Source organism: Phyllostomus discolor, chromosome 6 (assembly GCF_004126475.2).
Source record: "Phyllostomus discolor isolate MPI-MPIP mPhyDis1 chromosome 6, mPhyDis1.pri.v3, whole genome shotgun sequence".
Lineage (NCBI taxonomy): Eukaryota > Metazoa > Chordata > Mammalia > Chiroptera > Phyllostomidae > Phyllostomus > Phyllostomus discolor.
The window spans coordinates 109,148,481-109,172,249 of NC_040908.2; the positions used below are offsets into that span (position 1 = coordinate 109,148,481).

General features: G+C 35.7%; 1 protein-coding gene and 1 long non-coding RNA gene across 3 annotated transcripts in view; one reads left to right on the top strand and one right to left on the bottom strand.

Annotated features, from left to right (window-relative positions):
• Window positions 1-23,769, bottom strand: part of TMEM135 (transmembrane protein 135) — a 320,100-nt gene that overhangs the window by 182,112 nt on the left and 114,219 nt on the right. The window lies entirely within an intron of this gene.
• Window positions 1,887-6,886, top strand: LOC118501236. Its single transcript, XR_004903849.1, has 2 exons — window positions 1,887-2,067; window positions 3,936-6,886. It is a non-coding gene; the product is annotated as an uncharacterized LOC118501236 (long non-coding RNA).

A 23,769-nucleotide genomic window follows, 5' to 3' on the forward strand; every position in this document is an offset into this window, starting at 1 on the left:
AGAGAATCAAACTGCAGCCTCTCAGTGTAAAGGATGACGCTCCAGCCAACTGAGCCACCAGGCCAGGGCCTCGGTTTTCCTATAAAGCTGCAACTGCTGCGAGAACTAAGTCTAGTTTTAAAAAGTATGTACACTGGGAGAGCAAAAGTAGGTTTACAGTTGCAAGTACATGAAACAGTATTTATTCTTTTTTTTAAGATTTTTTTAAAGATTTTTTATTTATTCACTTTTAGAGATGGAAGGGAGGGAGAGAGAGAGAGAGAGACAGACAGACAGACAGACATAAATGTGCGGTTGCTGGGGGTTATGGCCTGCAACCCAAGCATGTACCCTGGCTGGGAATTGAACCTGCAACACTTTGGTTCGCAGCCCGTGCTCAATCCACTCAGCTATGTCAGCCAGGACCTATTCTTATATTATTACTTATTATATTCCATATGAACAACTGTAAACCTACTTCTGCCCATCGTTGTATATACAACCTAAAAAAATGAAAGTGGAAGGTCATACACAAAGGTAAAAAATAAAAGAAAAAAAATTCCAGCAAAACACATAAATTAGAAATTGCACCTATTAATCAACCAAATTCATTTAATAAATACAAAACATGGGTGAGGTCAGATGATGCGAACAATAAGAATTCAACTACTTTAAAACATGTGACAGCTGTGCATTTCATGCTAGCTCACAAGAGCACACTAACAATGACTGCAATTCCCAGAAGCACAGTCCAATCTCTACAGACCATGAAAAGGACACTAAGGAAAGAAAGGTGCAAAACGGAAGGAGGAGCTGGGAATACTGGAGGCCATTCCTTTTCTACGATGTCAGAATTTCAGCAATATGATTTCCAAAATATCGGCAGAACATTACTTTCAAGGAGTTACATCCTAAATTCTAATCTATTCATACAGGTCCTCCCAGAAAAAAATAGAGACAGTAACTGTAGGCCGCCATCACCATCATCATTATCGCAGTGCACGTCTTGACAAGCATGAAGCAAAAAGGTCAGTGAACCAAAGATGGCAGAGCAGGAGGCTCTAAGAAGCCTGAGATTTTTGATGACATAAGTGAATCCTCAAACTGGTACTCCTAAACCTCCTTGTCACTTAACTTTAAAAAGTAAACATACTGACACTTTGTTACTAGTCACTGGTTATCTAGCTACTTGCATCCAGATGAATCTAAAAGCCCAGTGAAGAACCTATCTCAGATTTTGTTAAAATAAAATCTTTATCATGGTGTAGAATTCCACATTATTTATCATTCCTTAAATATTCTGGGTTCTAGATGTCTGGAGAACTATAAAATAGTTTCCTAAATATTTGTATTTTATTAATTTGGGGCTCATTCTGGGGTCCAAAAAAAGAATATAAACAGTTTTGGATTATTTGACAATAAGAGTAAGGAACACATATCATTAAAAAAAAAACCCTCTGTTGATCATACAAATCTTGGTATTTCTTTCAACTATAGCCATAGCACTAGTAAGTTTTTTAAAGGAAAACAGAGGTTATGAATTAGAAAATGAGAAACTAAGGAAATTCAAAAGCCCCTGATATTCAATGTTAAGCACCCAAGGAAAAAAAATCTTAAAGCTGTTTAATTTTCAAAGAGGGAACAACATGGGCATTTGGAAGAAATAACTGTACTTTCTTAGAACCAACCGAGGCTTCTATGCCATATAGTATTCTAGTATATGGATATATAATTCACCTTGCTCGTGTGGCTGGTGGACTGAATGCTGGCCTGAGAACCAAAGGGTTGCCAGTTCAATTCCCAGTCAGGACACATGCCTGGGTTGTGAGCCAGGTCCCCAGGAGGGGGCGCACGAGGGGCAACCACACACTGATGTTTCCCTCTCTTTCTCCCTCCCTTCCCCTCTCTCTATAAATAAATAAATAAAATCTTTTAAAAAGGAGAATATACAATTTACTTATTTGTTCAACTGCTGACAGATCCTTGAGATGAAATTTTATAATTATGAACATGCTGCCCTAAACATCCTTGTTGGTTTCTCCTGGTACACATGAGCAAAAGTTTCTCTAATACATATTTAAAGAATAGGTTGATGAGACTTCCGGCAAGATGGAGGAATAGGTGGACGCACCATACCTCCTCGCACAACCAAGAACAGAACTACAATAATTTACAACAATGATTTGCAGTCATAATATCAGAACTGTCAGAGGATTTATCTAAATGGAAGTCGGACAGCCAAGAAGTTGAAGTAGACCCATACATCCAGACTGGTAGGGGACGACGAGCCGAGCGAGCGGGTGCAGGGCTGGCGCGGGTCGCAAGCGCACGGAGGTCGGGGGAAATTTGGCGCAAAATCGGCGCGACAGCAATCCGGGGCGCAAGAGCGCAGCGGTGCAGCGGTGATCCCTGAGTACGCAAGCAGCGGCTGGGGGAATCAGTGGGGCAGCAATTGTGGACCAGGGCAGAGCTCACAGCCCAGAAGCCCAGGGAAGTGTCTGACTCCAGGAGAACGGAAGGGTCGCCATTGATCCCTCCTGTCCCCGCTCCCGCCCCTGCCCCCACATATGACGTCACAAGCTAGCGACTGGGGCGCCCAGCCCCGGTGAACACCTAAGGCTCCGCCCCCCACCGTAACAAGAGCGACCAGACCGGAGAAAAAATAAGTAAATAAGTAAAATAATAGGAGAGACAGGGAAAGACATAAGACATGTTTCCAGCAGAACAGATCAGTCCCCAAGGACTCATCCTTTTGAGTGACCAAGAAATAGCCAATCTATCAGATGCACAGTTCAAAACACTGGTGATCAGAAAGCTCACGGAACTGGTTGATTTTGGATCCAAATTACATGAAAAAATGCAGATTACCATAAAAGGGATGCAGGAAGACACACGGAGGAGAGCCAATTGTGAAAGGAAGGAATCTGAGTCTCAAAACAACACAGTGGACCAGAAGGAAGATAGAATCAACCAAGCAGGAGAGCATGATGAAATAAGAATTCAAAAAATCGAAGAAAAGCTTAAGACCATCGAGGACACCTTTAAACGTTCCAACATCCGATTTATAGGGGTACCAGAAGGGGAGGACCAACAAGTGGAAAAGTTATTTGAACAAATAATAAAGGAGAACTTCCCCAAACTGGCAAAGGGAACAGTCTTCCAAGAAATCCAAGGAGCTCAGAGAGCCCCAAAGAAGCTGGACCCAAGAAGAAACACACCAAGGCACATCATAATTACATTAGCCAAGGTAAAAACGAAGGAGAGAATCCTAGAAGCAGCAAGAAATAAGGGGACAGTAACCTACAAAGGAGCTCCCATCAGACTGTCAGTTGATTTCTCAAAAGAGACCTTACAGGCAAGAAGGGGCTGGAAAGAAATATTCCAAGTCATGAAAGACAAGGACCTACATCCCAGATTGCTCTATCCAGCAAAGCTCTCATTTAGAATGGAAGGGCAGATAAAGTGCTTTTCAGATAAGGTCAAATTAAAGGAGTTCATCATCACCAAGCCCTTACTTTATGAAATGCTAAAGGGACTTATCTAAGAAAAGAAGATAAAGAAAAGACATGTATAGTAAAAGGACAGCAAACTCACAATTATTAACAACCACACCTAAAGCAAAACCAAAAGAAACTAAGTAAACAACTAGAATAGGAACAGAACCACAGAAATAGAGGGCACAAGGGGGGGCTAGCAGTAGGGGTGAGAGGAGGAGAGAGGGGGAAAAGGTATAGAGAATAAGTAGCATAGAATGTAGGTTGAAAATAGATAGGGGGAGGGCAAGAATAGTACGGGAAATGTAGAAGCTAAAGAACTCATAAGTATGACACATGGACATGGACTAAAGGGGGGGAAAGTGGGTGGGAGAGGGGGCACAGGGTGGAGGGGAGTGAAGGGGGAAATGGGACAACTGTAATAGCATAATCAATAAAATATATTAAAAAAAAAAAGAATAGGTTGATGAGTTGTAAAATGTGTGTATGTTCAATTTTATTAAAAAGTACCAAAGTGTTTTCCCAAATGCTTGTACTAATTTGTACTCCTACCAGCAACAGATAACAGTCCTCATTATTTCCTAGCAATATTGTTGTCAGAGTTAACAAAAGAAAGCTCATAAAGTATACTGAAGGTATACAAAGAAACTTCTAATAAAAATTATTCATTTCTTCAATAAATATATTTTGACTACCTACCTAATGAAAATACCATACATGGTGTGCTGCTAACTCAGTAATCAAAAGAAAAGCATTTTCTTAACCTACTCTTGGTAGCAAGAAAGCCACAGACACTTTTTCTGCTAAAGATTCTCATATTACAAGTAAAAGAAGCTTTCAAGAATTTTTTAAAAGGGCCTGTTCCAAGAGTTGAAATGGCTGTAGCAAAGACCTACTCAGAGGAGTAGAAGGTTTGAAGGAAGTACCTGTACATGCATATACACATATGCAATCATACACGATAACAGGCATGCACATGCATGCAATTAATACCAGGATAAAAGGTGGCACCAAAGTGTAGAGGGGCTGTAGGTTTCTTTGCAGGCTCTAATATTCTTAATGGGAAATTAGAAAAGGTTAAAAGCCAAGAGTTTTACTAGACCATACAACTACATCTACAGCAACTTCTCTATGTAACAAATTCAGAGAATAACTTGGACTGGATACAATAATGCTGCAATAAACTTTAGATCCAGCACAATCAGACAGAACACTTGTTTGCCTACTTGGATGTAAAAGATGTTGAAAGTCCCTCTCACCTCCTAAACAGATCTTCATTTCCTCTCACTGTGCCTAAAACCACGTTTGCATTATAGTATTCTGTTGGGCATTCAGAATTTTTCATTCATTAACAAATATTTGCATTAAATTGCAAATAACTCTGGACACAGGCAACTTATGAAAAATCAGCTGACAAGGATAGGCACCTGAGGAAAAACAGAAATAGGAACGGAGATGCTGAATAAAAAGTTGGAGAGCACCAAACAAAAACTCTGCCTGCTTCATCATTTTACAGACATCTGGCCCTAACGCCAGTAGGAAGAAACATCACTGGTATCTTTAATTGACTGAAAATTTCTTCCACTGGAGACCAATATCCCAAAACACACAAACTTTTACTTGCATTTGTTTATTTATTTTTATACCTTTCCAGTGTGCTCTGGCAAGTCACACTCATTTCTAACTGTATTGGAGTATCATACAAGTTCAAGTCCATACACAACTTAAAATGAGAGAAAGAACTAGGAATGAAAACAGAGAAGCTCATAAAAGTAAAAAGTGATGTGTCAGGTACTGAAATGCCAGTGCCACAAACCTGGAGGTCATGAGTCTTGATCATTCCCCAGAAAAGTCTGCCTATGGAGACTGTGTGGCTGGCACCCACAGAGCAAATAACTTGGAATGAATGGAGCCTTTAGAATGTTGTATTGATTGCAGTAAGACATTTAAGATTCTAGCACTTCAACTGGTTAGTTCACATTAATTGAACACAATGCTAGACATTACCCTCAGACACCAAACTAAAATATTTAACAACCTATAAACAGTGCTTTAATATTGACGTCTTTGTCTTAAATGGAAAGCAACCAGATTACCTTATTATGGTTTGAACAAAGTAAACAGAAATTGGAAAAAATCCAAAAACTTCTCAATGTTGCTTTCTACCAGGTTTAGGCTGTTAATAAATATATCGTAAATGAACTTAGGCCTTTTTAAATCTACACTTGCATGCGTGTTCTTAAAAAGAATTTAATAGATTCCAATTCTTAACCATTCCCCTTAATTCCACAATTTCTCACCATTTCCTGTACTAGTTTGCCTCTGCTGTTGACTTTTATTTCCATCATAAATTAGGCCAATAAGAATTCAGAATCCTAACATAAATTTTATAAACACATACAGTATACATGCCTACTTAGTAATTAAAACCAGCCTTCTTTAAGTGCAATGTTTCTTTTCTAGTACTTCCAAATATGCATAATCTATTAGGGACTTTATTTTATTGGCAATTTTTAACACTAAAAATGGAAAACATGTCTTTTTAAAAATATCAAGTTCTTAATGGTATAATCAATGAGTCCTTTTCTCCCCCAAGGTTGTATGTGTGTGTGTGTGTGTGTGTGTGTGTGTGTGTGGTGTGCTATATGATTTTTTTTAAAAAAAAGCTATAGCACTTCTAAATCTATCCACTGTTAGCAAAGATTTTTGCAGTTGAAAGCAAGTTGAAGTCATATTGGATTAGGGTGAGCCCTGAACACAATGACTAGCGTTGACAAAAGAAAGGAAAGGGAGATTTGGATGCAGAAGCACACAAGGAAGGACATGTGACAACGAAAGCAGAGATTGGAATGATGCAGCTTAAAGCCAAGGAATGCCACAGATTACCAGGAGCCATCTGAAGCTGGAAGAGGTAAGGAAGGACTCTTTTCTAGAGATTTCAGAGGGTGCATGACCCTGCCTACACCTTATTTTCAGGTTTCTAGCCTCCAGAACTGTGTGGAAATCTATTTTGGTTGTCTTAAGCCTCCAGTTTGCAGTATTTGATGAGGCAGCCCTAGGCAACTAATACAAATAGTTTTTTTTTAATCAAAAGAATAGTCTTTCTGACATGTAACAATTATGTAAAATTCAAATTTCCTTGTCTATAAATAAAGTTTTATTGGAACACAACCACAAACAATCATTTCTTTACATATTGTCTCTGGCTATTTTTGCCCTACATTCACAAAGTTGAATAGTTACCGCCGAGTCCATATGATCCACCACGGGGGAAATGTTCCCTATCTGACTCTATTCAGAAAAAGTTGGCCAATCTCTGGCCTTAAACATTAGCCAAAGACACAAATAGAGTCCTAAAACAGATTTGCACCAGTGAGAGATAACCAAATAGTAGCTAGATGAATATCTAAACAGAGCCCTGGCTGGTGTAGCTCAGTGGATTGAGCACAGGCTATGAACCAAAGTGTCTCAGGTTCAATTCCCAGTCAGGGCACATGCCTGGGTTTCGGGCCATGACCCCCCAGCAACCGCACATTGATATTTCCCTCTCTCTCTCTTTATCCCTCCTTTCCCTCCCTAAAAATAGATAAATAAAATCTTTAAAAAAATCTAAACAGAAAAACAAAACCCAGAAATTTTTATCATGACAAAATGGTTTAATTTTTTGACGTAAATCAATATTTGGCAAAAGACTAGCAAAACGCAAAGGTGTAATCAAGAACAGTCTGCTACATCTTATTTTGTGAGTTAGATGACATTAGTCATTATGGAGAAGCTGTGTGCAGAAGAAGGATTAATTTGCTTTATTGCATATCACTTAAGTACAGCAGAAAGTATCCAGTAAAAGTCTACAAAAATAGTATCAAATGGAATTGAAAACATAATTTAAAATTTCAGACATAGATTGATACTCCCTAATCTTCTCTCTCCAGTTTAAATGTCAATTCTAAGCAATTAAAACTTTTTACTGACTAAACAGTTTAAAAACTTCCCAATTGGCTGTTACAAATCTGTTCCTACCCTAGTCCATCCCAGCACTTTTGGAATGTTTGTCCTAAATTGGAAAATTTGATCATGCTATGGAAGTTCCATAGTTAATTTTTCAATGAAATGCCATTTAAACTCCTATGCTCAGTGTATTGCCCTTCACGGTTAAACCCCAACCCCAATCCAGTCCCAGTTTCTACCACTTCTCAATACTCCAGAAGTTTCTCTTATATTTGTAATTATACATACACCTTATAACACTCTCTGCTTCCCCTTCATAACAGCCATTATAAGTACTTGTTTATTCTTCCACACTAAACTGACTTTTATGATGCATGTCTGTCAAGTTCACTATGACATACACAGCACTCAACACAGTGCCTGGTACATAGGTGCATAATAAATATAAGTGAATACAGAAAGATTAAATGAACAAAGGATGACTAAATATGCCAGGGCAACTAAGGATTCCAGCTTTTTTGCACATAATGCTCCTCCCCCCGCTGAGAATTTCTTTTGCCTTGCTTACCTACCTGGAAAATCCTTACTCATCCTTCAAAATACAGCCTCCTCAGTAAACCTTCCTTATATTATCTAGCAAATTGTTCTGTCCTTCCTGCACATCACTCAATTACTACTTAACCATATCATATTGTGATGTTATCTATACTTGCTGGCACTTACTACTTCATTAAACTTTGAGTTTCTCAAGGATAAGAACCATATTTTATTCATCATTTTCCCCAAAAGTTAGCCCAATGTATGGAACATGTGAGGAGTCAATATATTTACTGAATGCATAAATTAAAATTATCTTGAAACTTTAAGAAAACATTCTAGATTGTAGAACAATGTACATTTAGTTTAAAAGGTTGCTTTAATAGTTCACTGAATGATGCTTTTAAAAAGTAATTATAAAAGTTATAATTTATAACTTATAAATTAGTTAAAACATATAACTTTAAAAAGTTATATGTTTTAGTTCAAATAAAATTTAGAAATAAAATTTCATCTCATGTTATAAATTATTTTATTATAAAGTATATCCCAACTACAAGATTCAAAATAATATTTAGAATAAAACCTGAAACTCTTCTTTTTTCACCAACATTCCCATTTCAGAGATACTAACTATATTCAAGCCCAGCATTTTCAGAGCAATTTTTTGTTCCTTCATCTACACATTTAAATATACTCATATGAATATACATACATATTTATGTGGGTTTGTACACATGTGCTATAAATCTTAATAGATATTAATCATTAATTTATACAAATCCTATTAAGACAATTCAACTTAAATGCATCCAAAATAAATGTCATAATTTAATTGCATTTTTTAAATATCTGGAATCAATTAAGTTCAGGAAAGTTTCAAGAAGGCCACCCAGTAATAAACACAAAATAAATTGTGTCTGCTGTCCTGTTAGTGATAATTTTTTATTGCTACCTCAGTTTCAGATGTCAGAGTAATGACTTCCATATTCTGATTAGAATGCAAATTGAAGCCATATGTTAGAAAAGCACAGGTTTTCAAATTTCACTGTTTTCTGACATTAAGCACAATAAAAGTATGTTTATAAAGACTAACAATTACCAGAGGAATTCCGTCAACTCTAGATCTAGAAAACATGGAATTTTTCATTGTAAACTATGTCAATACATGCACATCAATTAACAGCTACTAATATATATGTTTATAATATATCAATGGCCAGAAGGAGGTAAAAACTATAAAATAACAGAATTAATCTTATTTGATTTTCTTCAAGAGTAGAAAATGAAAAGTGACTTTATAAACCTATTTTTTTATTTTAATTGTTGTTCAAGTATATAAACCTATTTTTAATCTTTAGAAGTGTTAAACTAAAATTATCTTTCATCTATATTCTTAGATAAATAAAAAGTAAACAATATATTGATATTTTATTTATTTTGCTGTGTGAAATAAACCAAATTCCATATAAATCAGTTTAATAAATTTCTAAGATTGTGCTACAAGTTTCTTAGACTGAGATTCAAAAATGACTAGCCCAAAACTGAATTTAAATACTACTCTACTCTTTTTTTATTTGTGATATTAAACTCAAACTGCTATACATAAAACTTTCTTTTGTTTGCAAAAGAAAAACTTAAAGTTATAAGAAAATTTCTGCCTTCTTTAAGAGCCAAAAAAGCTGAATCAACAGTGAATATTTCTAAATTGAACTACCTAATATTAGCTATACATAAGAAATTAATGACTTTTCAGTCATGCCACTGAATTACACAATGTGTAGATCTCACAGGCAGCTGGTTGATGGAAACACAGTTCGGCTGCATGAGTAGAGAAGTGAAGGTGACTGTTAATGTTCATGAGGTAGGACAGATAACAAACCATAACTCTCACAACACAACCATTTTATTTTACCCTTAAAAATGTTCCAGTTGAGATACAAAGAGAGAAATCTTTAAAAATAAAGTCACTAAAGTCATTTCCAATATACAGGAAAAAATCTATAAATTAAAATGATATAGAATTTAGGTTTAATTATTAAGAAGGTATTAACAAACTGTCATAGGTCTTGATCATTATTACTACTTTATTAACAAAATATAGATAGTATACAAATGTTCCTTAAGATCTGGCTTATGAAATTTTTTTAGTTCTAACTGAGGTAGCTCAGTAGGTTGGGGATCATCCTGCAAACCCAAAAGGTTGCCAGTTCGATTCCTGGTCAGGGGCATGTGCCTGAGTTACAGCCACTGAGTTCCTAGTTGGGGGTGTACGAGAGGCAACTGATCGATGTTTCTTCCCCTCTCCCTCCCTTTCCCCCTCTCTAAAAATAAATAAATAAAGCCTTTAAAATATTTTTTAAATAAAACAAATTTAACACATTTTTAAACTACAATATAAATTATATCATTAAGTACTAAATTAGCCCTCGTCTTGACAAATTAATTACCAGGGCTTCTCTTACAGAGCTGCACACTCAAGGTTACTCCAAAATTCTTCGTATATGGTACTTTTGTTTGGTTTCAAAGATAACAAATAAAGGTGACTATGTGTGAATATACTGGGGCGTGGTTCTGTAGTCTATCATAGACCTCTATTTTTCTAGCCATCTGCAAGATCAGCTAGTTTGTGAAAGCCTCTGTGGTCAAAGTGACATGCCATTGCAAGTATTGCATTCTAGGCTGACGAATCTCCCCAGTTACTTCCAAGGTCTGTACAGTTATGTCCCTCAGTTCACTGTCAGCACCAGTACTGCTTCTTTTGCCCTTCTGATTTACAGTGGTTGGTAACACATATAAAAATAGCTTAAGTGTTACACTGCAGTCCACAATTCCAACATATACAACTCTCAATCAGCCAGCTCATGGAAAGCTCCACATTACCACACATAAAATGCACTTCATTTTATCTTGTCAGTATAAACTACAGCTCTTCAACACTTGGAGGAAACTATTCAAAAAGAAATCTCAGCCCTATGAATTAAATCTAATGTGCTGGCTGGTAGAATAATGATTTAATTTTCTATCCTTGGGCTCCTAAGCCATAATCTAAGTACTTTCTCCCCTTAATTTAATTTTTTATAAAGGACTTTAGAAGGTCCATATTATCTAAGAATAATTAAAACAAAATAAAAAACCCACAAAGACAAGCTTAACATTTAAACAAGGATTAACATTACAGCATAAATAGTGAGGAAATGGTCTGAGAACTTAATTTTAAAAATAAGGCTAAATTTCAGAAAGTTTCTTTAGCCACTAACTGCCAAGTCCATATTTCTCTGTGATTTAATTTGTTTATAAATATGAACTTTTAGGGGCCTCATGAAATGCCCTATCTTTTAGAAGACCTACAAGTTCATTTTTCAATGACTTGGATTGAACTTGCACTGAACTGTCAAACTTCTGCAACATCAAACATCACCTTGACACAGACAAGGACAATGACACTGGTAACCTCAGAAAGATGTTTGTGAAAGAATTAGTAAATATTTTGTGTTGTACTAATTTTGAGCATTCTACACATCCTAATAGCAGTGATCCTGATATTAGGAACTCCCAACCCATAACCATATCTGGATAAAAATAAAAATAATAAAATAAAATAAAGAAGAGGGAGAGAAAAATAGACAAAGTCAAAGAAACAGTAAAAAAAAATAAAAGTGAATCTTTCCAGTCCTAGTTCAAATGGCAACAGAAAATTTACTTTAGCTATTTAGGATTTTAGTTATTCAGTAGAGTTATCACCATATGCATTTATTTTTGTTCAGCTTTATTGAAATATAATATTGTATAAATTCAAGATATACAACGTGATGACTTCATGAATGTATACAATGCAAAATGATTACCACAATAAGGTTAGTTAACACCTCCATAACCTAACATAACCTTTTTTATGATAAGAATATTTAGTATCTACTATCTTCACCACTTTCAAGTATATAATACAGTACAATACTATGCATTAAATCCCCAGAACTTATTCATCTTGTAAGTCTGTATGTCATATCCAGCAGCATCTCCCCATTTCTCCCACACCACAGTCCACTGCAACCACTATTTTAATCTGGTTCTAGAATTCTGTGTTTTCTGGACTCTACAGATTAAGTGAGATCACACAGTATTCAACTTTCCCTATCTCATTTCAATTAGCATGATGTTATCAATATGTGACCTAGGAGTTCCAAATGGCAGAACTTCCTTCACTTTTATGGATGACTAACATTTGTGTGTGTTTGTGTATGTGCCTCCCATTTTCTTTATTCATTCATGCACCAAGAGACAGACATGTTCTTTAAATGTCTTGGCTCTTGGCTACTGTGAGCATGGGAATGCCGGTGTCTCTGAGATGGTAACATTTTCTTCAGATACATATACTCAAAAGAGCAATTGCCAGATCAAGTTGTAGTTCTGTTTTTAATTTTTTGAGGAGCATCCATACCATCTTCCATAGTGCTTGTACCAATTTTTACTCTTACTGAGAGTATAAAAGTGTTCCCTTTTCAATGCATCATCGTCAACACTCATTTTTTCATAGTGGTTTTTGTAAAGATGTATGGGGTAGTATCTAACTGTGGTTTTGATTTTCATTTCTCTGATGATTAAAGGTGTCAAACTTCATTTTATGTACCTATATGTCTTCCTTGGAAAAATCTTCTGCCTACTTTTCAATGAGAATATTTTCTTGCTATTGAGTTGTATGACTTCCTTATGCATTTTGGATATAAACCCCTCATCATCAGATGTATGGTTGCAAATACTGTCTCCCATTCCTTGGCTGCCTTTTCATTTTATTGTATCTTTTACTGTGCGAAAGCGCTTTAGTTTAATGTAGTCCCACTTGTTTATTTTTGTTGCTTGTGTTTTGGGTGTCACATCCAAAAGTCAATGCCAAGACCAATGTCAAGGAGCTTCTTTCCTGTTTTCTTCTATGAGTTTTACAGTTTCAGGTGTTATGTTTAAGACTTCCATTCATTTGGAGTCAATTCTTGTGAGTTGTATAAGATAGGAGTCTAGTGTCATTCTTTTGGACGTGACTATTCAGTTCTTCCAACACCATTTACTGAAGAGATCTCTTTTCCCCACTGATTATTCTTTACTTCTTGTCAAATACTAATTAGTTCACTGTTTACATGAGTGCTTACTTCTGGGCTCTTGATTTTGTTTCATTGGTCTATCTATTTTTATGCCACTATTATATTGTTTTGATTACTATAGCTTTGTAATAAAGTTTGAAATAAGATGTTCCCTCTCAGACCCCGCCCCCACATACGTCACAACCCAGCAACTGGGTTGCCCTGCCCTGGTGAATACCTAAGGCTCCGCCCCTCATACGTAACAGGCACAACAAGACCAAAAAAAAAAAAAAAAATGGCCCAAATGGAAGAACAGATCAAAGCCCCAGAGCAAATACAACTAAGCGACCAAGAGATAGCCAACCTATCAGATGCACAGTTCAAATAACAGGTGATCAGGATGCTCACAGAATTGGTTGAATTTGGTCACAAATTAGATGGAAAAATGAAGGCTACGCTAAGTGAAATGAAGGAAAATGCAGGGGGAACCAATAGTGATGAGAAGGAAACTGGGACTCAAATTAATGGAGTGGACCAGAAGGAAGAAACAACCAAACAGAAAAGAATGAAGAAACAAGAATTCAAAAAAAATGAGGAGAGGCTTAGGAACCTCCAGAACATCTTGAAACGTTCCAACATCCGAATTATAGGGGTGCCAGAAGGGGAAAAGGAAGAGCAAGAAATTGAAAACTTATTTGAACAAATAATGAAGGAGAACTGCCCTAATCTGGCAAGAGAAGAGACTTCCAGGAAGTCCAGGAAGCTCAGAGAGTCCCAAAGAAGTTGGACCCAAGGAGGAACACACCAAGGCATATCATAATTACATTAGCCAAGGTGAAAATGAAGGAGAGAATCCTAGAAGCAGCAAGAGAAAAGGAGACAGTAACCTACAAAGGAGTCCCAAGTAGACTGTCAGCTAATTTCTCAAAAGAGACCTTGCAGGCAAGGAGGGGCTGGAAAGAAGTATTCCAAGTCATGAAAGGCAAGGACCTACATCCAAGATTGCTCTATCCAGCAAAGCTTTCATTTAGAATGGAAAGGCAGATAAAGTGCTTCTCGGATAAGGTCAAGTTAAAGGAGTTCATCATCACCAAGCCCTTATTATATGAAATGTTAAAGGGACTTATCTAAGAGAAGGAAGATCAAAAACATGTATAGTAAAATGACAACAAACTCACAACTATTAACGCCACACTTAAACAAAAACAAAAACAAACTAAGCAAACAACTAGAACAGGAAGAGAACCACAGAAATGGAGACTACATGGAGGGTTAGCAACAGGGGAGTAGGAGGGGGAGAGGGGGAAAGGTACAGAGAATAGGTAGCATAGATGGTAGGTAGAAAATAGACAGGGGGAGGGCAAGAATAGTATGGGAAATGTAGAAACTAAATAACTTATGACACATGGACATGAACTAAAGGGGGGAATGTAAGTGGGAGAAGGTGTGCAGGGTGGAGGGGAATGAAGGGGAGTAATGAGACAACTATAATTGCATAATCAATAAAATATATTTTTTTAAAAAAGAACATGTGATGCTTCTGGCTTTGTTATTACTGCTCAGGACTGCTATGGCTATAAGAGGTCTTTTGTGGTTCCATACTAATTTTAAAGTTGTTTCTCTCTTTCTGTGAAAAATGCCACTGGAATTTTATAGGGATTGCACTGAATCCATAAATGGCATTGGATAATACAGACATTTTAACAATATTAATTATTCCAACCCATGGATATCAGGTATGTTTCCATCTGTTTGTACCTTCTTCAATTTCTTTCATCAAAGTATTACATTTTCAGTGTACAAGTCTTTCACCACTTTGATTAAATTTATTTCTTAGTTTTCAATTTGTTTTTGATGCTACTATAAATGGAATTGGTTTTCTAATTTCTTTTTCAAACACTTTGTTGTTCGTCTACAGAAATGCAATTGATTTTTGTATATTGATTTTGTATCTGTAACTTTATTGAATTCATTAATTTTAACAGTTTTTTGATGTGGTCTTTACAGTTTTCTCTAAATAACATTATATCATCTGCAAATAGGGACAATGTTACTACTTCTCCTTTACGACATAGATGCCTTTTATTTTTCCATCTTGCCTAATTACTGTAGGCTAGGACTACCAAGACTACATTGAATAGTAGTGGGGAGGGTGAACAACCTCGTCTTGTCCTGATCTCAAAGCAAAAGCTTTCAGCTCATCACCACTGAGAATATTAGCTGTAGGGGCTTTTCATACATACCCATGAGGTACATTCCTTCAATGCCCAATATGTTAATAGTTTTTATCATGAAAAGATGTTAAATTTTGTCAAATAATTTTCCTATATCTATTGAGATAATCATAAGGTTTTTATCCTTCATTCTATTAATGCAGTATATCAGTATATATGCAGTATATTTGTTGGTTTGCATATGTTGACCCATCTCTGCATCCCAGTGGGATAAATCCCACTTGGTCACAGCGTGTAATTTTTTTACTGTGCTGCTGAAATTGGTTTACTAGTATTTTGCCCAAAATTTTGGCATCTGTATTTATGAGGGATATTGGCCTGTGGTTTTCTTTTCTTGTAAGGTCAGTATCTGGCTTTGGTCTCAGGTAATGCTAGCCTTGTAAAATAAGTTTGGGAGTGTTCTGTCCTCTTAAATATTTTGAAAGAGTTTGAGAAAGATTGGCATTAAATTTTCTTTAAATGTTAGCAGAGGTCACTAATCTGTGACACCAACTATTTCTGGGCTTTGTGATTACTGATTTGATCTCCTTACTTATTGGTGCATTTAGGTTTTCTATTTCCATGATTAAGTCTTAGTAAGTTGTATATTTCTAAGAATTTATCCATTTCTTCTACATTATACAATTTGTTACTGATTTTTTTATTTGAGTCTTCTCTATTTCTTCTTAATTAACCTACTAAAGGTTTGTCAATTTTGTTTTCTTCAAAACCCAGCTCTTCTTTCATTCATATTTTCTACTTTTTATTTATTTATTTTAATTACTTTATTGTTGTTCAATTACAGTTGTCTGCTTTTTGCCCCCACCCCAGTCAAACCCATCTCCCTCCCTTGCTTCCATCCTCCTTGGTTTTGTCCATGTGTCCTTTATAGTAGTTCCTGAAAACCCTTCCCCCAACTGTTCCCCCCCACCTCCCCTCTGGCTATTGTTAGATTGTTCTTAATTTCAGTGTCTCTGGTTATATTTTGTTGGCTTTTTTCTTTTGTTGATTATGTTCTAGTTAAAGGTGAGATCAAGCCCTGGCTGGCGTAGCGCAGTGGATTAAGCATGGGCTGCGAACCAAAGCATCGCAGGTTCGGTTCCCAGTCAAGGCACATGCCTGGGTTGCAGGCCATAGCCCCCAGCAACCACACATTGATGTTTCTCTCTCTCTTTCTCCCTCCCTTCCCTCTCTAAAAAAATAATAATAAATAAATAAATAAATATAAAGGTGAGATCATATGGTATTTGTCCCTCACTACCTGGCTTATTTCACTTAGCATAATGCTCTATTGTTTTTCTGTTCTCTACTGCATTTATTTCCACTCTATCTTCGTTACTTCCTTCACTCTTCTAACTTTGGCCTTAATTTTTTCATTTCCTAATTTGCATTGTAAAGTTAAATTGTTTACTTGATATCTTTCTTTTTCTTTTTTATGCAGGTGCTTACTGCTATAAACTTCCCTCTTAGAACTCCTTTTGCTACATCTCATATGTTTTGGCATCTCATGTTGTGCTTCTATTTTTGTTCATCTTAAAATATTTTTTAATTTCCTTTTGATATGTTCCTTGACCCACTGGTTTTTCAGGAGTGTGTTATTTAATTTCCACATATTTGTGCATTTTCCAGATCTCCTCCTGTTATTGATTACTAGTTTCATACCACTCTGGTCAGCAAATATATTTCATGTGATTTCAATCTTCTTAAATTTGTTAAGACTTGTTTTATGAGTTAACACATGGCCTGTCTTGGAGAATGTTCCATGTGTGCTTGAAAAGAAAGTGTATCTTTCTGCTGTTGAATGAAATGTTCTAAAGATGTCTGTCAAGTGTCTTTTGTCTATAGTGGTGTGTCCATTTTCTCTATAGTCCAACATTTCTTTATTAATTTTCTGTCTAGATAATCTATCCATTGCTGAAGTAAATACTGAACTTTCCTACTATTATTGTGTTATTGTCTATTTCTCCCTTCAGTCTTTTAGTATTTGCTGAATATATTTATGTGTTACAATGCTGGGTGCATTAATATTAATAATTATTTTTATCTCATGATGAATTGGCTCCTTTATCATTATAAAATGACCTTCTTTGTCTCTTGTTAACAGTTTTTGACTAAAGTCTACTTTGCCCAATATTAGTAAAGCTACTCCTATTTTCTTATGGTAACCATTTGTATAGCGTATCTTTTCTCCTTCCATTCACTTTGAGCAAATACAAGGGTACACAAAAGAAGGTTTACAGTTGCTCATATGGAACAGGACATACAGGTTATCATTATTACTATAGTTTTATTAACTCTGTGTTTCATATACTCACAACTGTAAACCTGCTTTTGCCTACCCCTGTATATATCTTTAAAGCTAAAGTGAGTCTCTTGTAGGCAGCATATAGTTAGGTCTTGATTTTTTATCTATTTAGCCAATCCATGTCTTTTGATTGGAGAACTTACTACATTTAATGTACCTGTTGATAGGTACAGACTTAACTAATGCCATCTTATTGTTCTCAGGCTGTCTTTTAGTTTCCTTGTTCCTGTCTTCCTCTCTTGCTGTCTTTGTTTTTGAATTAATGACTTTCCACACTGTTTTTGACTTGATTCCCTTCTTTTTATCTTTTGTGTATCAACGGTAGGTTTTTCTTTGTGTTTACCATGAAACTTACATAAAATACTTTGCACGTGGAACAGTCTACTTTGTACTGATAAAAACTTAACTTATATTGCTTACAAACACTCCCCCTTTTTCTCCCTTACATGCATTTATGTTTTGATGTCACAATTTACATCTTTTTTATATTGTTTATGCATTAGCAAATATTTGTAGCTATGGCTATTTTTAGTATCTTTGTCCTTTAACCTTGATACAAGAGTTGTTGACACAACACCATATTACAATATGTCAGTATTCTGAATTTGACTACTTACCTTTACCACTGTGTTGTATATTTTCATGTTTTCACATTAATACTTGGTGTCCTTTCCTTTCATCTTAAAGAACTCATTTCTACATTTCTTGTAAGGCAGGTCCAATACTGATGAACTCCCAAGGCTTATTTGTTTTGGATAATCTGTATTTCTCCTTCACATCTGGAGGACAACTTTGCTGGGTAAAGTATTCTTGGTGGAGAAGTTATGAAAAGGTCTTTGTTTTGCCTTTGATTGTTATAGATATTTGCTAGGCACACAACTCTAGGTTGGCAAGCCTTTTTCTTCAGTACGTTAAATACACTGCTTAACTATCTTCTGGTTTGTATTACTCCGAAAAAGACATTTCCTGTCATCATAATCTTTGTTCCTCTGTATAAAACGTTTCTCTTTTCTCTGCCTCTTTTTAAGGTAGTCTCTTTGTTACTAGCTTAACTGATTATGACATGATTAGTTTCCTTCGTGTTCACATCAGGTTCATTACACTTCTTGAGTATGCAAGTTTAGAGTTTTCATCAAATATGGGATGTTTTCAGCCATTATTTCTCTAAACACTTTTTCTGACCCTCCCTTGCTCTTTCTTTCAGAGACTTCAAGTGAGTGCATGTTGAGCAATTCCAGTTGTCCTATTAGATCACTAATATTCTGTTCATATTTTTTATTTTCTCTTGGTGTTTTATTGTGGATAATTTCTATTGCTATGCTTCAGGTTCACTAATGTTTTCTTCTGCAAGGTTTGATATGCCACTAATCCTCTTCTATATATTCTTCACATAAGACATAAAAGCTTTCAGCTCTAGGAATTTAATTGTGGTCTTTTTTACATCTTCCATGTCTCTGATTACCACATTCACTATTTCCCCTAACTTCTTGAGAATATGAAACACAATAATAATTACTGTTTTGATATCCTTGTCTTCTAATTCTATCACAAATATAAATTCTGAGTTAGTTAGAAATGACTGATTTTTGTTTTTATTATGAGTTATATTTTCCTGATTTTCTTCATGACTGGCAACTTTTTATTGTATGCCAGACGTTGTGAATTTTACCTTGTTGAGTGCTGTATATTTTTATACTCCCCTGGATTTTCAGATTTGTTTTGAAATGCAGTTATTTGGAAACAGGTAGGGCCCGGTAGAGCTCTTCATGTTTTCCTTTGTTGTTGTTTTTTGTTTATTTGTTTACTTTGTTTTTTAATTGAGGCCAGAGCAGTTTTGCTCCACCCTGAGTTAAAATCCTTTTAAGTACTGTCTTTCCAATACCCCATGAATTATTAGATCTTCTACTCTCAATGACAGGAACAGCAACTATTCCTAACCCTTCATGAGCTCAGAGGTCTTTTCCCCTCAGATACATATGGCTCCTTCTTTCCCCAGCCTCAGGTAGTTTCCTCACTTGTGTGCACAGATCAAAACTCAGCTGAATACTTGCTGGGACCTTGTGCACATTTCTGGAGCTTTCTTCCTCTCTCCTCTGCTGCCTGCAACTCCTAGCCATCTTGTCTCCTTGGCGTCCTAGGTATGTCTCATTAGCTCTGGGATACAACCTGGCTCTGCCTCTGTTCTACATCCCTGCTCCATGGCCTAGAAATGCTTTCTGAGTAGTAAGCCAAGGCAATCAAAGATCTTATCTCACTACTTTCCAATCTTTCAGGGATCGTCACCCTTTGTCACTTAATGTACAATCTCTTGAAAACTGTTTCATTTATTTTGCCTGGTTTTTTTTGTTGTTTCAGGTGGAAAGGTAAATCTATTCTGTTACTCCAATTTGGCCTGAATCGGAAGTTGTCTTTTATTTTAAACATGAGAAACACACTCATTTCATACTATTTTCAGATAATTCCAATACATGTAATCTCTGCAGGTCTGTTTTTGTTATTTTTGCCAGATTTTGTTTCTTTGTATAATTATTTCTGACTACCTTATAAAAATGTTATGTGAAGAAGGACTTCCACTTCCAGGAAGATCAGGTATACACATTTTCCCTACTCATCCCAGTAATTACAACTAAAAATCCTAGACATTATACAAAAAGCAAACATTAAAAGTCTAGAAGGGAGAAAGAAGAAGGCAGACCATCTAGAGATCTTGGAGCAGAAGCAGCCCACAAACTGGAAATGCTAGTAAGCACAGACAAAAACCTGCTCTGTCTTGCTAAAAGACAAGTAAAAAGCGGCTTATCAAAACAGAAGCTTTTACACAATAACCATTATACTGCAGCCAAACACCACAGAAAAAAAAACTGTGACCCAACCCCTACCAGCAATGACCAAGCAGACAGCCTAGATTTCCGCCCTCACAAGGCTGTAGACAAGGCACCCTAGGTTGTTTTTGTATTTTGCATTTTCTGTTTTTATATACTACTTTCCTTTGTCTCCCTTATTTAAATTCCTTTGTAAAAGTTGTCTCCATGATTTTCCTTTACATTTGTCTCTTTCAATTTTTAATATATACTTTATATTTTCTTTACAAGGCAAATAGAAAGCAAAGGTATATAAAGACTAGTTGATAATGAATAATAATCCATGCCCAAAGAGAACTACACCCTTCTTTCCTTTGGTCTTATTGACCCTGCAACAGTTCTTAAAGTTATTTATATCAGTGTCCCCATTAGTTTCAAAGTTCATTTAACATCCAACCTTAAAGTCCCTAGGATGAATAGTCAAAGTATTCAAACAGAAATACAAGTCAGGGAAGCACAAGACAAAATTTTCTTCTAAAGTAATAATAAATCTACCTCCAAATGAAGTACTAGAATAATAATATTTTCTCACATTCCATGCCATTCTGTCCTTTAACCAGAAAGCACATGATCTAAAAATTCACCTTCTTAGTCTGTATCCATGAACACCTAGGAAAACTCACAGAATGGTTGTGTACAAATATATCCATCACCATACTGTTTGTGATGTTAAGAGTTTGAAACAATCTGGATCTCCATTGCTAGCAGAATGAACAAGTAAAATGTAGTAGATGAAATAAATAATCTAAAATTAGATAGCAGTGATGGGTGCACAACTGTGTATGCTAAGGCCACTGGACTATAATCTTTAAGGGGTAAACTTTGTGGTTTGTTTTTTATATCTCAATAAAGCTATTATAAAGCATACATAGGGGATGAATATTTGGGCACACTATGCAGTAATCAGAGGCATTGGAAACATAGGTCTTGAAAACATGGTGTCAAATTCAAAGTAAAGACAATATCAGTATATCTTTAAAACATAGCATTAAATTATCTAATAAAGAAAAATAAAAAGGGATTCTCTAATAATTGCCCTTTTATGCTCACAAGCTTGGCTATAGTCTCTGGAAAAATCCCCCTCTGTGTCTGCCTTTGTGACCAAATGAACCATGGCAACTTTAAAGAATCTATTCTCGTTGGACAACAAATATCTCGTCTTCTAAGTGACAGACATGCTCTGACTTATATTTCCAATGACTGCTATGTGAAAGATAGACTATAGGAAGACAAGAAAGGGGAGAGGTAAACCAGTTACGTTATTAAGATATCTCAGACAAGAGATGTTAGGGCTCAGACTAAGGTCATAACCATAGAGGTGGTCAGTCACTATAAGATCCAGAATATGTTTCAGAAGTAGAATAAGATTTCCTAATGGATTGGACTAGGAGTATAAGCAAAAGAAAAGAATTAAAGCTCCTAAGTTTCTAGCCTGAGCCTGGCTGGCTGATACCATTTGCTGCACAGGGAAGGCTTAAAGGAGCATTTTGAGAGAGTGTTTATAACTATTTTTGTATTAAATAGTTTCACTTCATTTCTTTCTATTTCATCTGTCAAATTTCTCCAACTAGTTTACAATCTATTTTGTACTTCTTTTGTATTCTCATGTGCCTAGCACAGCACTGATTTAATAAATGCCTGCTGAATCTAATTAAACTGAAGTAGCCTTATAAGAACACATTTGAATCAACATTTTCAAACCTTATGTTTGAGAAATCAAATACAGATGTTTTAATCAAAGACAGTGCATGTTTAAAATTAAAAAGCAAATGCCAGCAAATACCTACTAGATATATATGTTTACAATTTTAAAAGGCATACACTGTTAAATGCTTGGTGGCATAAATAAAATTGCAGAGAGAAGTTTTCAAAAGGACTTTTAAATGTCATAAACTATAATTAAAGACATCTCATTTCAAGTAACTAAAGGCAGCACATGATGAGTTTTGAAAGACTGGAATCCTCAGTCACTGTCACAACCAACATAATAAAGGGAAATCACGTGAACGCAGACTTTCACATGTTCCCTTTTAAATCACACTGTGGCAGAGCTGAGCCCGAGCAGCCGGTGCTCCGTGGTGAGTGGTTCTGGCATGTTTGCCCCAGGAAAACGTTTCCATTATTTCATAGCCATCTCTCAGGCAGAAGCTAGATAAAATATTTAATCCTTTATTTTATACCTTTTATGTATAACTTTTATACATTTTCCCCTTAACAACTAATTCTCTATCAATTCTAAAAATCTAAAATACAGTATTAGTTTAAATTATACTCTTTTCCTTCCAAAACACACTTATCAACATATAGCAAGAAACAACATTTTCAAATAGGTACTAATTCAATAGCCTTAAGTTTGTAATTTTTTAAAACTGTTAGTTAATCACTAAGGCTATAAACTACTTGTCTAATAACCGAGACTTACCATGGCTTCCTGACAGATGATCATGAGTAGTAAGAGTAACTATAAGGTAGTCCAAGGGAAGATCTTTTTATAATAACAAATCATAAATAGAGATGTCCCTTATTTAGAGTATATAGCTCTATACCTGCTTATAACACTAACACAAACACAACTAGCAAAATTTATACTCATCACAACATAGTACACTATACTATTTTCTGTTCTGAGACAACTACCAATACTAAAAAAAAAAACAGAGATGTGATTTACTCCCACTGGTTTACAAATTTCTCTCCCCAGTAAAGTTTAGGTCCATGGAAGCAGTGACTATTATTTTGGTAACTCCAGTTTCACCTACAATGCTTAACATTGTAGGTGCTCAATAAATGCTTGTTATCCTTTTGTTATTGTTATTGTCATTTTCCTAAACTCTGGCCCAACCTGGCAGTCCTTGGGAAGGCACGATTTTTGTCCGGTGGTCACTGATACATCACTGATACATCTCTAAGACAGAGCTTCCTCCAAGTCCTTTCCTTTCTTTAAGGTTCAAGTCCCATGTAATTCATAAAACCCTCTCTGGCTGCCCCAGCCAAAAGCAAACTCGTTTTTTTTTTTAATTCTAACAAATGTGTTGTCTAGCCACATATTTGACATGAATACACCACCTTGGACTATTAATTACTTATTCATTTAAAATCCTGACCTAGTTATATGTTGTTCCTTCAACAAAATTAATTTTAAGGACAGAATAATGGCTTATATTTGTGCCCAACACCTACCAAATGCTTTGCACTCAGTGAATAAATGTTCACTTAATAAAAATAAAGACAATGACAATAAAGATAATATGAAGCAAGTTCTGTGAATTCTTCAATCATGTATTCATTCAAAGGCACAGCAGTGTAATTAAAGAATAAATAACTATCACAGTGAAAACCAACAAAATTATATTATTA